General features: G+C 43.7%; 1 long non-coding RNA gene across 1 annotated transcript; it reads left to right on the top strand.

Moving 5' to 3' along the window:
* Positions 1 to 8,107: 8,107 nt before the first annotated feature.
* LOC147996788 (uncharacterized) lies at positions 8,108 to 11,711 on the top strand. Its single transcript, XR_015651078.1, has 3 exons — positions 8,108 to 8,192; positions 9,321 to 9,407; positions 10,425 to 11,711. It is a non-coding gene; the product is annotated as an uncharacterized LOC147996788 (long non-coding RNA).
* Positions 11,712 to 13,454: the final 1,743 nt, after the last annotated feature.

Genomic DNA, 13,454 nt, shown 5'->3' with positions numbered 1-13,454 from the left:
CCAGATAATAAGCTCATGGTTATGTTAAGTTCTGATTTAATTATAATAAAACATTTTCAATTTACTCAAATAGAAATGGTTGAGAGCAGTTAAGGTTTGACAGCTCAGATATACTTTACATAGATGATAGTCTTCAAAAACATCAGAAATCCACATTCATTTAATGTTGTTTTATTATTAAGGGTCAGTGAAAATAAGACATATATGCTCCTGACAGCTTGCCCATTCCCCTTCAAAGAAGAATTTGAGCATCAAAACCTCCATAGAGAGTTGCTCCGGTTATGGCAAAGTAGCCACTAAACGAAATTTGCCCTATTCAAATACAGACGAAAAGTATTGTCCAAGAAAGAACACACAGGAGTCGGCGGGAGGGGGGAAAAGAGCACAGATTAGTTTAGCCAAGACAAAACAAACTAGTTCCTGCTTCATTTCAAAGCCTACCAGACGACTCTGAGCCAGAAGCCTGAGTACAGATGCCCCAACGTTATAAGAAATCAGGGGCTGCCCAGGTAGTCAGCTGTCTCTACAATTTAAGTTTTGGAAGCTACGTGTTTCACTTTCTGTATATTCAGTTCATATTTAATTTGTTCTTGGACTTTTGATGGGGTTGAAGACTAGTTATAGCCTCACAATCAAACTCAAGTTGTTTAACATTGAGAGAGATTATATAGGTTTGAAAGGATGGTTTTCGGGGCTGGGGATTTAGCTCAGTGGTAGAGCGCTTGCCTAGCAAGCACAAGGCCCTGGGTTCGGTCCCCAGCTCCGAAAAAAAGAAAAAAGAAAAAGAAAGAAAGAAAGGATGTTTCCAGATGGTAATACAAGCTAAAATCAAAACATAATTCAGATATAGAATTATAAGTTCTTTAAGTTAGGATAGATGGTAGAGTGTTTTATCTTATTGACAATTATGATAGACTGGATGTTAGTTATTTTATAATTTACATAATTATTATGCTTATGCTCAATTTATGTCTAAGAAATGATCTCTCTCTCTCTCTCTCTCTCTCTGGACAGAAAAGATGAGATGTTGGGGATTGGTTCTAATGCTTTGTCTTAATTCAGCCACCCAAATCAGGAATCTACATGTCCTATAATTGAAGGTACCCAATTGGTTTTTGATTGATCAATAAAGAGCCAATGGTCAATGACTGGACAGTATGAATAAGGTGGGACTTCTAGGTTCCCCGGGGAAGAACAAGGAAGGAGCAAGAAAGCTCCATCAGGAGAAGGGGTAGGATGGACCAAAAGGGAAGAAATAGGAGGGAGTAATGTCCAAAATGTAGATACAAGAAGGACCGAAAGGACTGTCAGACATTTCTTGGGCAGCAAAGATAAGAGGTCACCCAGGGTAACAAAGATAAAATATAGATTTTAAAAGATATTAACCCAGGAATAATGGAGGTGGATTTGTTAGCTATGGGGAGGATTAGAAATGCCCAGCCATTGAGCTATTCAAGGCATATCAAAATTAGCTTTTATGTGTGTCTTTCATTCACAAATCCAGAGGGCTCTGATGGGTCACTGGAAGAGCAACCCTCTGGGAACCAAAGTGGTTTAACTAATTCACTGATACAGAGTGGCACTATTTGGAGGTGTGGCCTTGTTGGAGGAAGGGTGTCACTGTGGGCGTGGACTTTAAGACCCTCATTCTAGCCGCCTGGAAGCCAGTTTTTCCCTAGTGTTCTTCCGATGAAGACAAAGAACTCTCAGCCTCTCCTGCACCATGCCTGCCTGGATGCTGCCATGCTCCCACTTAGTTGATAATGGACTGAACTTCTGAACCTCTAAGCCAGCCCCAATTAAATGTTGTCTTTATAAGAGTTGCCTTGGTCATGGTGTCTGTTCATATCAGTAAAGCCTTACTAAGACAGTCTCATTTTGAACTCATCACTCTATGCTGTTTGTGACTACTTGATCTTGTTGGCCCCTGCCTGAAACCAGTATCCTGAGATATAGCCAGTACTAGGGTATAAGTAGGAAAAGAAGAATGTGTAGGGCATGAGAATATATAGTCTGTCCTGCTCTGTACCAATTTCTGCACTTTCTAGCATCTCTCCATGATTGCTTTTTTCACATCCTGTATCAAAAGGAGGGTCTTCTTCAAGTGCCCTGCCATCTGCTCACACCTGGGCAGCAGCATTGAAAAAGGTTCCTGGGCCCCTATGAGTGAGCAGAGACAGAAGATCACATGAAGAGAAATTCCTGAGGGACCTACTGAAGTTGGGAAGAAACCAGAAACTCCAGTTTACAAGAGGGGAAGCACAGACCGTAGGTATTTAAAGTTCTGCCCTCTGCACTGACCTGGTAGAGACCAGACAGATGTTAGAGAACTGTGGAGAGTCAGATAGAAAACATTTCCTTCCCCATCTTACAAACTTCCCTCCAGCACCAGTGTTGGATCTGAACTAAAATTAGAGTCTAGGATCTTCCTACTCAATTATTTTGCTATCCAATTTAATGTGTTAAAGCAAATCTTCAAACATTATTGTCAAGTGCTTTGATATTTAAACAATTCTGACCCTGGTTTTTGTTTTTTGGGTTTTGTTGTTGGTTTTTTTTTGTTGTTTGTTTGTTTGTTTGTTTGTTTTGAGTCAAGGTCTTGCCGTATAACCCAAACTGGCTTTCTACTTGTAGCATCCTGCCTCAACCAGGTCCCTCACAGACTGTTGGGTTTGGGTGAGTGTCAGGGGATAGGGGATGTTCTAAAGGGAACTAAATCTAGCAAGGGGAGGCTCCTTGGTAGACTACATGTAGCATGCATTCATTTACTCATCCAGAAAACACACAGTGAGCTCTAGGCTTTGCAGAGCTAGACACAAGAAGAAACACTTGTGCTATGGTACCCACCTGGTGCTGTCCCCATGCCTCACAGCTCTCTCTCTCTCTCTCTCTCTCTCTCTCTCTCTCTCTCTCTCTCTCTCATACACACACACACACACACACACAGAGAGAGAGAGAGAGAGAGAGAGAGAGAGAGAGAGAACTGTCTTCAGAGCTATTAGTGCACTGTTGGGGATTTTTTTTCTCCCATAGTTATTCATTAATGATGCCCTGGGTGTGGAGTAAATGGAAGCCATATGCAGATTCTCACCATATAACTAAATGCTTCCTTCCTCCTTGCAAATCTATCTATCTGCCAGTTGGATAAGCATCAGAAGGAATCATATTGTCAGCATGAGTGGACTGTACAGTAAAGTTAAGTATTTGGCTCAGTTTACATGGTTCTTCATTCTTTATAGCATTTGGAGTTAATAGGACTTGAGATTTTTTTCATTTTTATCATTTTAGCTATTCTAATTGGTATGTGCTGGTGTCTTATTCCCATTTTACCCTGTAACTTCCAATGATAGTAAGCCTGCTTTAATATGACTATTACCTCCTTTTTCTCCTTTGTAGTGGGGAGGTGGTTCACAGTGGCCATGGGAAATATGCGTTATACTGTTTCAACCGCCGTGCTGCACAGGTGAGTGGCTTTAAGGGTGCTCATTGTGTTGTACAATCATTACCACTGCCTGACTCCAGATCCTCTTCTGTGTCCTCACAGTAGAGCTCTGTGGACTGGAGAGGATGCCTGATACCATGGGACCCCAGTGCTACCATCCAAGGACCAATGCAGAACCCGTCCACCAGGAATAGTACCTGATACCAAGCAATCTTTGCACGAATAAAGATGAGTTAGTTCCAAGTGGAAAACTATTGGTAGGATTTGAGATGGCTCATGTTTCATAGCCTTAGCGTTGTAGTCCCTTCCCTCTGCCTCCCTCTACTCTAAACTTCCACTTCCTTGGGGGTCCCACTCTAGGCAGCTGCTGCCTCTGAGATGGGGCTGGCTCTGAGCGTTGAAAGGTCATGTGTTTGTAAACTGAGAGTCGTGAGTCTTACAATGAAAGTTTTGAAAGGCTGGCCTTCTCTAGGGCAACCAAGTTAAGGCTAGCCGAAGAGCTGATGATATTCTTTTACCCTGTATTTGTCTTGCTGAAGGCCAACCAACGCCTATACGTTCTACTTAACGTCTTCAGACTCATTAAATATATACATATTTTTCCTTCATATGTGTTCCTATGCTGTTAATTTCATAAGTAGACTTGTTTTTATTTATTTTTGCTTGTCTGTTTGTTTGCTCTCAGGTTGGGATAGAGTCTAGATTTCTATGAGTTGTTTTCTCAGATTATCATTTAACACAGGCCTCCCTCTTTTGCTTCTGGCATGTGGGAATAATTTTTCTGAGAAATGCTGTTTGTAACTCACCTTCGCAAACCACACCCAACCCGTAACCTAGTTAATAATGTACTTTGAAGTCTCTTGGAGCTTGTATACTTTCTGCTTACACACTCTGGACTCAGCTGCTTAGAATTAACTGACGTTTACTGAAAACAGTGCAACCGATCTCATTACAATTTGGACATCCATAGCTACTAACTCCTACACGCTCAGCTAAACACACGACTTCATGTGTCCCCCCACTTCTCTTTGGTGACCCATTCATGCCCCTCACTCAGAGCAGTGTATCTGTGCATAAGATGTGGTCACTAGACCTGAAACCATTTGCCAGAAGCAGAGAGACACTGAGCCTTAGATTGACAATATCTGGTTGTCACTTTATGTGCTTTTCTGAGTGAATAGGATTAGAAAACAATTTCTTCCTTGATGAGACTCAAGACAAAAGTTACCCATTCCTTTTGGATACCATATTTGCTGTGCCATTGGATTCAATCAATAGAGAGGATGCCTATGCTTCCTAGATCAGATCTCTTCATAACAAATCAGGCTCACAGCTAGGCATAGTGGCTCACGCCTTCAGTCCCAGCACTCAGGAGGCAGAGGCAGGCAGATCTCTGAAATCAAGGCCAGCCTGGTCTGCAGAGCAGTTCCCAGAGAACCAAAGCTACACAGAGAAATTCTGTCTCAAACAAAAACAAAAACAAACAAAAATACCCCCCAAAACCAGAACTAACAAAACAAAAACCAAACCAACCTCTTCTTTCCCCAAATAAGGCTTACTCTTGGTAAGTCCTTTTTTTTTTTTGTTTGTTTGTTTTATTTTGTTTTTATTTTTCAGACAGGGTTTTTCTATAACTCTGGCTGTCTTAGAACTAGCTCTGTAGACCAGCCTAGCCTCAAACTCACAGAGATCTCTGCCTCTGCCTCTGCCTCTGCCTCTGCCTCTGCCTCTGCCTCTGCCTCTGCCTCTGCCTCTGCCTCTGCCTCTGCCTCTGCCTCTGCCTCTGCCTCTGCAAGAGTGCTGAGATCAAAGGCGTACATCACCACTGCCCAGCAAACTGAATCCTCTATATTGCTGACCTTACAGTTATTTGAAAAAAAATTAAGAAAGTGCCACACTTTGCACTAATTGTCTTAGAGGTGAGTTCTTTTTGTTTTTTTTTTCTTTTTGAAAGATTGACATTTAATTGTGTATCTCCCTTTTTCTCTCTGTGAGCATCTATGTGTGTATATGTATATAATATGTGTATGCATGTTTATATGTATCTATGTGTATGTTATATATGTCATGTTATGCACATGTAAGACAGAGGACAACTTGATAACTTACAGGAGTTGGTTTCTCCTTTTACCAACAAAATTCCAGAAATAGAATTCAGAATGTCAAGCTTCTCAATGAGTTGTTATACCTGTGTGCCATCTTGACAGCCACTCTTTAAAAACAAATAAACAAAGACTTGTTTTATTAATTCTTCGAGAATTTCATAGACTGCCTTTTTTTTTTATCACATTCACTCCCAACACCTCCCACTAATTCTTTCCAGATCTCTACCCCTCCAACTTAGTATCGTCTTTTTATTTCTTTGACATGACCTGCCAGGAGCTGCACTCTTAAAGAAAACTGACTCTGAAGTCCAACCTTGCATTAATATCCTTTAACATTTCTGGTGGTATTATTGATTGACAGATTTAATGAATAATCTGACTTTTAACGGAAAGAGCTAACGTCGAGAGAAAGGTCATTTCATACTTCACTTCACGTTTTCTAATAACCGTTACCCACTTTTCCCTCTTTGGTAATTCATGAGGGGGTGGGTGATGGTAAAGAGTAGAGAAAAGATGCTTTTTCAGAATGAGCAATGTCAGGTTCTCTTAGGCCAGATATGCAGATGTATAGAGTCCTCTGCTAATGTAGGAAAGACTCTGCTAATGTAGGAAAGCCTCCACACTTCTACTCTGGGATTTTAGATGGTGGTTTTAGAAAATATCAAGATCTTATGGGTCGGGCATGACAGATTTTCAGAACTCTCAATAATTGTTGGCAGACAGGCAAACCAACTTCCAACGTGTTAATAGGCATGCACAGATGTAATCCAGTCAGTTCTGGAAATCAAACCCGAAGTTGTCCAGAAGGGACATTTCCAATATATTCTCTCTGTTCTTTGTTCTTATTGGGGGTGGAAGACTGAAGGACTTTGGACTATTAACATCAAAGACTCTGAGAGTTCTCTGAGGTGCAGTGTGAGGCAAATGGCTGCAGGGTAGAGAGGCCGCTGCACTGCTCAGCACTGATTACTGATGAGTGAGTGATGCCTGAGGTGGCTGCCCTGGAATGCACAGGTGAGGTGGGGATCCTGTTTCATTTTGTTTTTCTTTCTGTTCTTGTGGGTCTTCCGAGTCTGTGTTTGTCACTTTCCAGTGTGCTTTCTTGTGGGATTTCACACCGTCGTCTGTGAAGGTTGTCATGTGAGAACTTTCGAAGCAGAATTCAGTGAGTGGCCATTGTAGGAGCAGTCCCAGTGGGAACCGGGAGCTTCTTTGCAGTAGCTCGAGATCCACTCAGGGCTGAAGGAAATGAAAAAGCTGTGCTGTCCGAAATATTTCGGCAAGCTAGCACCGGATCCCTCCGATGACAGTGCCCATCCCCCTTCTTTCCTCCTCACCATCTTCCCCTCCCTCTCCCTTTCCCTCACCATCTCCCCCACTCTCCCTCCCCTCCCCCTCTCCTTCCCTTTCCCTCTCCCTCTCCCTCTCCCTTGTTGTTCCTTCTCCCTCTCTGTTTCCCCTCCTCCCTCTCCCCTCCTCCCTCTCCCCTCCTCCCTCTCCCCTCCTCCCTCTCCCCTCCTCCCTCTCCCCTCCTCCCTCTCCCCTCCTCCCTCTCCCCTCCTCCCTCTCCCCTCCTCCCTCCCATTTTCAGTGGTGCTCCTTTCTGGGTTTTAATTGGAAACGGCTCCTTCACCTGAAGTTCCCACTGTGTTTAGCTCTTCATACATTGGTTTGTTTCTGTCTCATGCTCTCAACAGGTTTTATGTCTGTAGAAGGATGCATAACTGAACTTAAGAGAAACAAGCTGGGTTTTCATAACATCAGCTGGTCGGTGACTTACTCCCAGTGGCCAGAGGTCCGCCTCACAGGCTTATGTGTGAGACTAACCCAGAGCAGCACAGTTTCCGGGGAGAAACAAAGCCTGGGTATACATTTTGATTCCATGGTCCTGGAGGAACTTGACGTTCTGCCCAGAGGCTTCTTTACAAATTTTAAAGGGGGATTTTACCTTATTTAACTCTTCTGATAGAAAACACAGTGTTAGAACACAGGCCTGCACCTTCAGGTCAGAGTACCACAAGTACCAGACCGTCCCCCACCCTACACACACACCCTGTTCTTGGGGACAGTTGGGTTAGTGCTGGCTCCTGCCAAGGACCCTGTGGCTACAGTAGGGATCGGTGACTAGCATTTAAACAAACAATGCTGCTTCCTTATTGGGGCCTGGAAGAGATTATTTGAGGTTCTTTTTGTGAATTGAAGCTCCCTGGAAAGTGTGCTTTGCCTAATGTCAAAGATTTTCAAAGCTGACAAGGAAGAGCTCCCTGACTGTGGAGAACTGGAATGTTCTGGAATGTTCTACATCTAGAGGCAAAATGATTCTAGGCTATAATCAGTCTGTGTTAGGAATCTTGGATCGCCCACTTCCGTAGCTGTCACTACATCTTTTTAACTATCAGGTAAAACTTAACCATATTGATGGGCCAATAGCTTCTACCAACGCAAAGCAAAAAAAGCCCTCAGACTACCTCCCTATGTCCCTATTAGACTATCTAGACAATGCCCTGATTTCACTTCTTGTTTCTTGACTGTAAAAGTTCGTGTGTCCATTTCCACATCTGACTTGTTACTCGGGCCAGCTGCGCTGCGAAAGGCCAGTGGCACACATATTTGACTCGGAATAACTACCTTTTATCTCCAGTAAGGTGAGAACTGAGTCTTGTATTTACATCCCTGGAAAGCATTTGTTGACCTTTAAGGTAGCAATAAACTTCAGCAGTCTGGGGAATGGGGATGCAGAAGAGGTGATTTACAGCCAGGAAGTCTTTTGGTCGACTCTTGGAGGTTACTAAAAATCCTTGGTGAAAATGGCCCCATTCAGGTGCATTGTGACAGCTCACTATGGGCAGTTAGGAAGTGTTCAGGGAGTGGAGGGTGGGTGTGAGGATGTAGGTTTCTTGAGTAAGTTAACTGAGTTAACTATTTGTTAAGAAAATAGGCTGCCTGGTATGCTGTGAATGGGCAAAGAAGTGTCTAGAGACCCGGATTAGGAGTGAGAAGTAACAGGAAACAGAAGAATTATCACTGTATTTTACCAGGGGTGGGAGCAGGGGAGGGTTGCTTCGTTTCAAGCCAGAGTCTGTTGGTGTTATGTTGGACAACTGAAGAAAGAGGTCACTCTAGAATGTAATCAGGCTCGGAGGCAGCAGGAAGTCCAGCCTCAGTGAGCTGAACCTCAGCGGTAGTCCAAGAAGAATATTTATTGAGAGTTACACAAAAGTTGCTTTTTTGGGTTTAAAAGCCAGTTTCTCATACCAAAGCCCCTAATCTACATGTTTCATGAGGGGGAACATCACATCACCCAAAAGTTAGTCCTTACTGTGCACTCTCTGCCATACCCAATAATGTAAGACATTTCAGATCTGCCGGGACTGTCTTGTGACCCAAGTCATGCAAAGACTGAAAATCTCCTTCAACAAAAGGACTCTACGGATAGCAGAACACAGTCTTTGGGATGTCTACCCTAGGTATAATGGAAACAACGATTTCATTCTAGTGTTTACCCTAGATATAATGATTCTACTAGATTTCCACTTCAATAAACAGAGCCGTTTCTGGTTCTATAGCTCAGGCCGCCCTCTTCACCTAGATGAGTCTGAGCTGACCTTTCTGCCTCCACCTTCCGAGTAGCAGAATTATAGGTGCGTGCCACCTCGCCCTCTCGTTTCTGCCTTGTTAACACAAAGGACCATGTGAGATGGTGGGGATGGTGTTTCCTTACAGTGGAGCAGCCTTCCGGCTGATCCTCCTTTCTTCCCTGTTTTGACTTTAAGGGCAAACTGTGGAATGCACTCGGCCCACTTGTCTCATGTCAGAACAAAACAAAACAAACAAAAAACAAACCAACAGCAAAATCCCAGGTATTCTTTTAAAGATTTATTCATTTTATGTATAAGTGCTTTACCTGTATGTATGTATGTATGTATGTATGCATGTACATATGTATGTGCACCACACATGTGCCTGCTGCCTGTAGAGGTTAAAAAAAAAAAAAGGCATCAGGTCCACTGGAACTGGAATTCTGGAGAGTTGTGAGCTAGCATGCGAATGCTAGGTGTCAGAACACAGCTCAAGAATGAAGTCGTGTGAGTGAAACTCTGAGTGCTCATGAGAAAACTCCAAGAAAATAATACAAGAGTCTTGTGAACTAATTTTCTTCAGAAACATGGAGTTCTTCCTGGAGTGCTCTTTTGTGCCCCTCCCAGATGAGGCAGATAGGAGTGCGTTTTCCTCAGATTATTCATTACAATTGCTATTGTTATTGGTATATCCGTGCCTTCATGGAAAAACATGTTTTTGACATGTGTGGTGCATCCTTTAAGAGAGCTTCTTGCTCTGAGGAAGTTGGATATTGCTTGAAACCTTAGTCTGCCTCGACTTTAGGCCCTACTCTCCCAGGTTCACTGGGAACCAAACCCAGGTCCTCTGCAAGAGATCACAAGTGCTCTTAACTGCTGAGAGTGCTCTCTCTCTCTCTCTCTCTCTCTCTCTCTCTCTCTCTCTCTCTCTCTCTCCAGCCCTCAAACAGGAATTCTGATGCTTATGATATGTAGACAAAATATGTGAAACATAAAATAGTTGACCTCATGCCAAGTTTTATTCTTAGTCCCCAGGTTCCAGCCCGGTGCTGAAGGCCTGATGGGCCTCATTTTGCCTTCACTTCCCCACATCTGAAGACTATACCTTTGTCCCCACTTTGAAAAGTACAACTAAGTTACCAGCTTCCTGCTCTCCCATTTAAAGTCTGAGAGAGCAGTTTGAATGAATAGCTCCTTATTTTTAGTTCAAACTTAAAGTCCCCCCCTACTCCAGCTTCCCCATTGAACTTCCCCAAACTTCATCCACTCTGCGATATTTAAATATGCGCTTTACCTCAGGCCTTGGAAATCCCTGTCAAATGTGAGAAGAATAGCCCTGTGGCCATTGCCTTTCCAGAGCTTTCCAGTGCCTCTGCAAACCTTTGGGTCCAGCCACTTCTTTTAGGCTGAGCACCTCCGCTTGGAGCCTCCAGATGTCCACTTAGGTTGCAGTGCCTGAGAAAACACAAGCCGTCAGAAAGAGAAACACAGAGCGTGAAGTCCAGAGGTAACACGACTGCTGATGTGAATTCATCCCAGAGACGCCGAGTGCTAGATCCAGAGCAGCAAGATGCATCTTCTGTGGTAACTTGGAGCTTCCTCAGATTTGGTTCTCCGGATCTTCGTGGAAGACAACGGAAGCGGCAGATTCCCAGTTCTTGCTTCCAAGATGGTCTCATGCACCCAGCCAGGAATGGAGCAGAGAGTAGAAGAGAGACACGTGCTTCTCCTTGTAAACCTTCTTATTTATTCACTACTTATTTATTTGAGGGTGTGTATGTATGTGCACATGCATGTGAAACCAGAAATGGATGTTGCATGTCTTCCTCAGTCACTTTCTTTCTTTCTTTCTTTTTTTTTTTAATTTTTTTAAAGATTTATTTATTATATATGAGTACACTGTTGCTGTCTTCAGACACACCAGAAGAGGGCATCAGATCTCATTACAGATGGTTGTGAGCCACCACGTGGTTGCTGGGATTTGAACTCAGGACCTCTGGAAGAGCCGTCTGGTGCCCTTAACCGCTGAGCCATCTCTCCAGAACTCTCTCTCTCTCTCTCTCTCTCTCTCTCTCTCTCTCTCTCTCTCTCTCTCTCTCTCTCTTTCTTTCTTTCTTTCTTTCTTTCTTTCTTTCTTTCTTTCAGAATGGACCTGCCATTGAACCTAAAGTTCTCTGATCCATCGACATAGTCCTGCTGTCCAATTGGCCTTAGAACTCCCCCTGTCTGTCCCCCCACCCCTGGGGTTATGGGAGCGCTCTTTTGCACTTGGCTTTTTATTTGGGGTCTGGAAATGCAAACTGAGGACCTCATAATCGCAGGGCAAGTATTTTGAACCATCCGTCTAGCCCCTTTGTGTGTGTGCTTTTTAAATGGACAGCAGTCTGTGCAGGCTAGGAAGGCCGAGCTGTTACATTGTTACTGTTTCGTTTTATGTTGGTGAGGTAACAGGGCTGAAGAACTCTCCAGTGTCAAGGATTCCGATGGCCTCTCGCCCTGAGAGTCCTAGGCGCACGCATGCTCCACAGGCACAGTTGCCCTAAAAAAAATAAATAAATAAAAACATCTTTTAAAAATTGGTGAAACATAATTGAAAGCCACAACTCTCTCATTAAAGATTTTTAAAAATGTGTGTGTGTGTGTGTGTGTGTGTGTGTGTGTGTGTGTGTATGTGTGCCTGAGGGAGTTTATATATATCATATTTACAGTACCTTTGGCAGTCAGAGGGCATGAGATCCTTTTACCCCACAACTGGAGTTACAGGCAACTGTGAGGGACTCGATGTGGTTCTTGGAAATTAAGCAGAGGTCCTCTGGTGAGCAGTAAGTGTTCTTAACTGCTGTATCCCACAGCCCCGTTTTCTTTCAAATTGATGAGATGTAGCTAAGGACCCCCCCCCCCCTTCTTTTTAAACTCTTGGTCCTCCTGCCTCAGCGCCTGGAATGCAGACATTGCAGGCAGGGGTCATGACACAGATCCTATAATTTATAAACGACATGCTTCAGCTTCTTGGTTTCTCTTGTTTAGATCCATCCCTCTTCTGCATACTAGCACTCTCCAGCACGCAATTACGTGGTTTCTGTAACTACCCATCTAAGAGACAGGTCCATTTCCGCAGCAACCTATGTGTAAATTCTTCTCTTCTCCTGCACAACTGTCTTTGGCCTACTCATCAGATTTTCTGTAGACGTGTGAATGTCCCTTTGTGGGGGTTGGGGCACATTTGCAGGATACAGGACCTGGGACCTTGAGCGTGTGAGCTTCCTGCTACTGGCCTCATCTTCAGCTGTGCATATTTATTCCCAACAGCAGCAATCGTTGCACCCACTCGTTGGGTACTTTGTGTGCTCCAGACACAGCGACAGCTCTCTCAGACAGACAGTGTTCTATCCCAGATAGCTCCCTATTTAAAGCAAAGAAGGGGGGTGGGGTGGGTAGTGAAGAAACGGCTTACTGGTTAGGAATACCAACTGCTCTTCCAGAAGGCCGGGGTTCAATTCTCAGCACCCATGGCATGGCAGTTCGAATCTGTTCTTGTGCTAGACTCACATGATCTAAAGACCCCTTCTGGCACCAGACACAAGCACTTGGTGCACAGACGTACATGCAGGCAAAACATGAAACAAACAAACAAATAGATGGTCGGAGAGATGGTTCAAAACAAGCAAGCAAGAAAGCAAGCAAGCAAGCAAGCAAGCAAGCAAGTAAGCAGATAATTGGAGAGACGGCTCAGTAGTTACAAGCACTGGCTGCTCTTGCAAAGGACCAGAGCATCAATTCCCAGGATCTACATATTAGCTTGCAAACACCTTTAATTCCAGTTACAGTGCCCTCTTCTGACCTCAGTGGTTACCGGACACCAGGTGGTGTACATACATGCCAAAGAAATGCAAACACACACGTGAAATGAATAACTGATAAATTAAACAAAATCATTTTAAAAATAAATTAAATAAATCAAGCAGAGGAGCCTGAGATACAGAGTGACATAAGTGGCTGGAGTTCACGCGGTCAGCGGGCAGCCGGCTCGGGCTTAATGCTTGGCAGTTGGGCTGCAAAGTCAGGTTGTCAATTCCAAGCCCTAGAGAAAAACTGTATTGGTGCTTTGATAAATTAAGAGCTGGAGCCCAGTCATTCCCTTTTGTTTTGGTAGACCACTTTACTGTCAGTTGAGATTATTATTCTTTTAGGTGTCCTTTAATCCCGAGTCCCTTACCTCTGTCTTCCATCCATAGTTACTCTCCATTCTGTGTGAGAACATCCGGAATGAATTTGTTCTAGGTAAGCGCCTTTCAGGTTAATCTTAGAGGCGCGCAGGTGAAGTGCCTG

The sequence above is a fragment of the Rattus norvegicus genome, chromosome 1 (assembly GCF_021556685.1).
Source record: "Rattus norvegicus strain SHRSP/BbbUtx chromosome 1, alternate assembly SHRSP_T2T, whole genome shotgun sequence".
NCBI classification, from domain to species: Eukaryota; Metazoa; Chordata; class Mammalia; order Rodentia; family Muridae; genus Rattus; species Rattus norvegicus.
The sequence above is the reverse complement of the archived record's forward strand: the minus strand, read 5'-3'. Positions and strand labels throughout refer to the sequence as shown.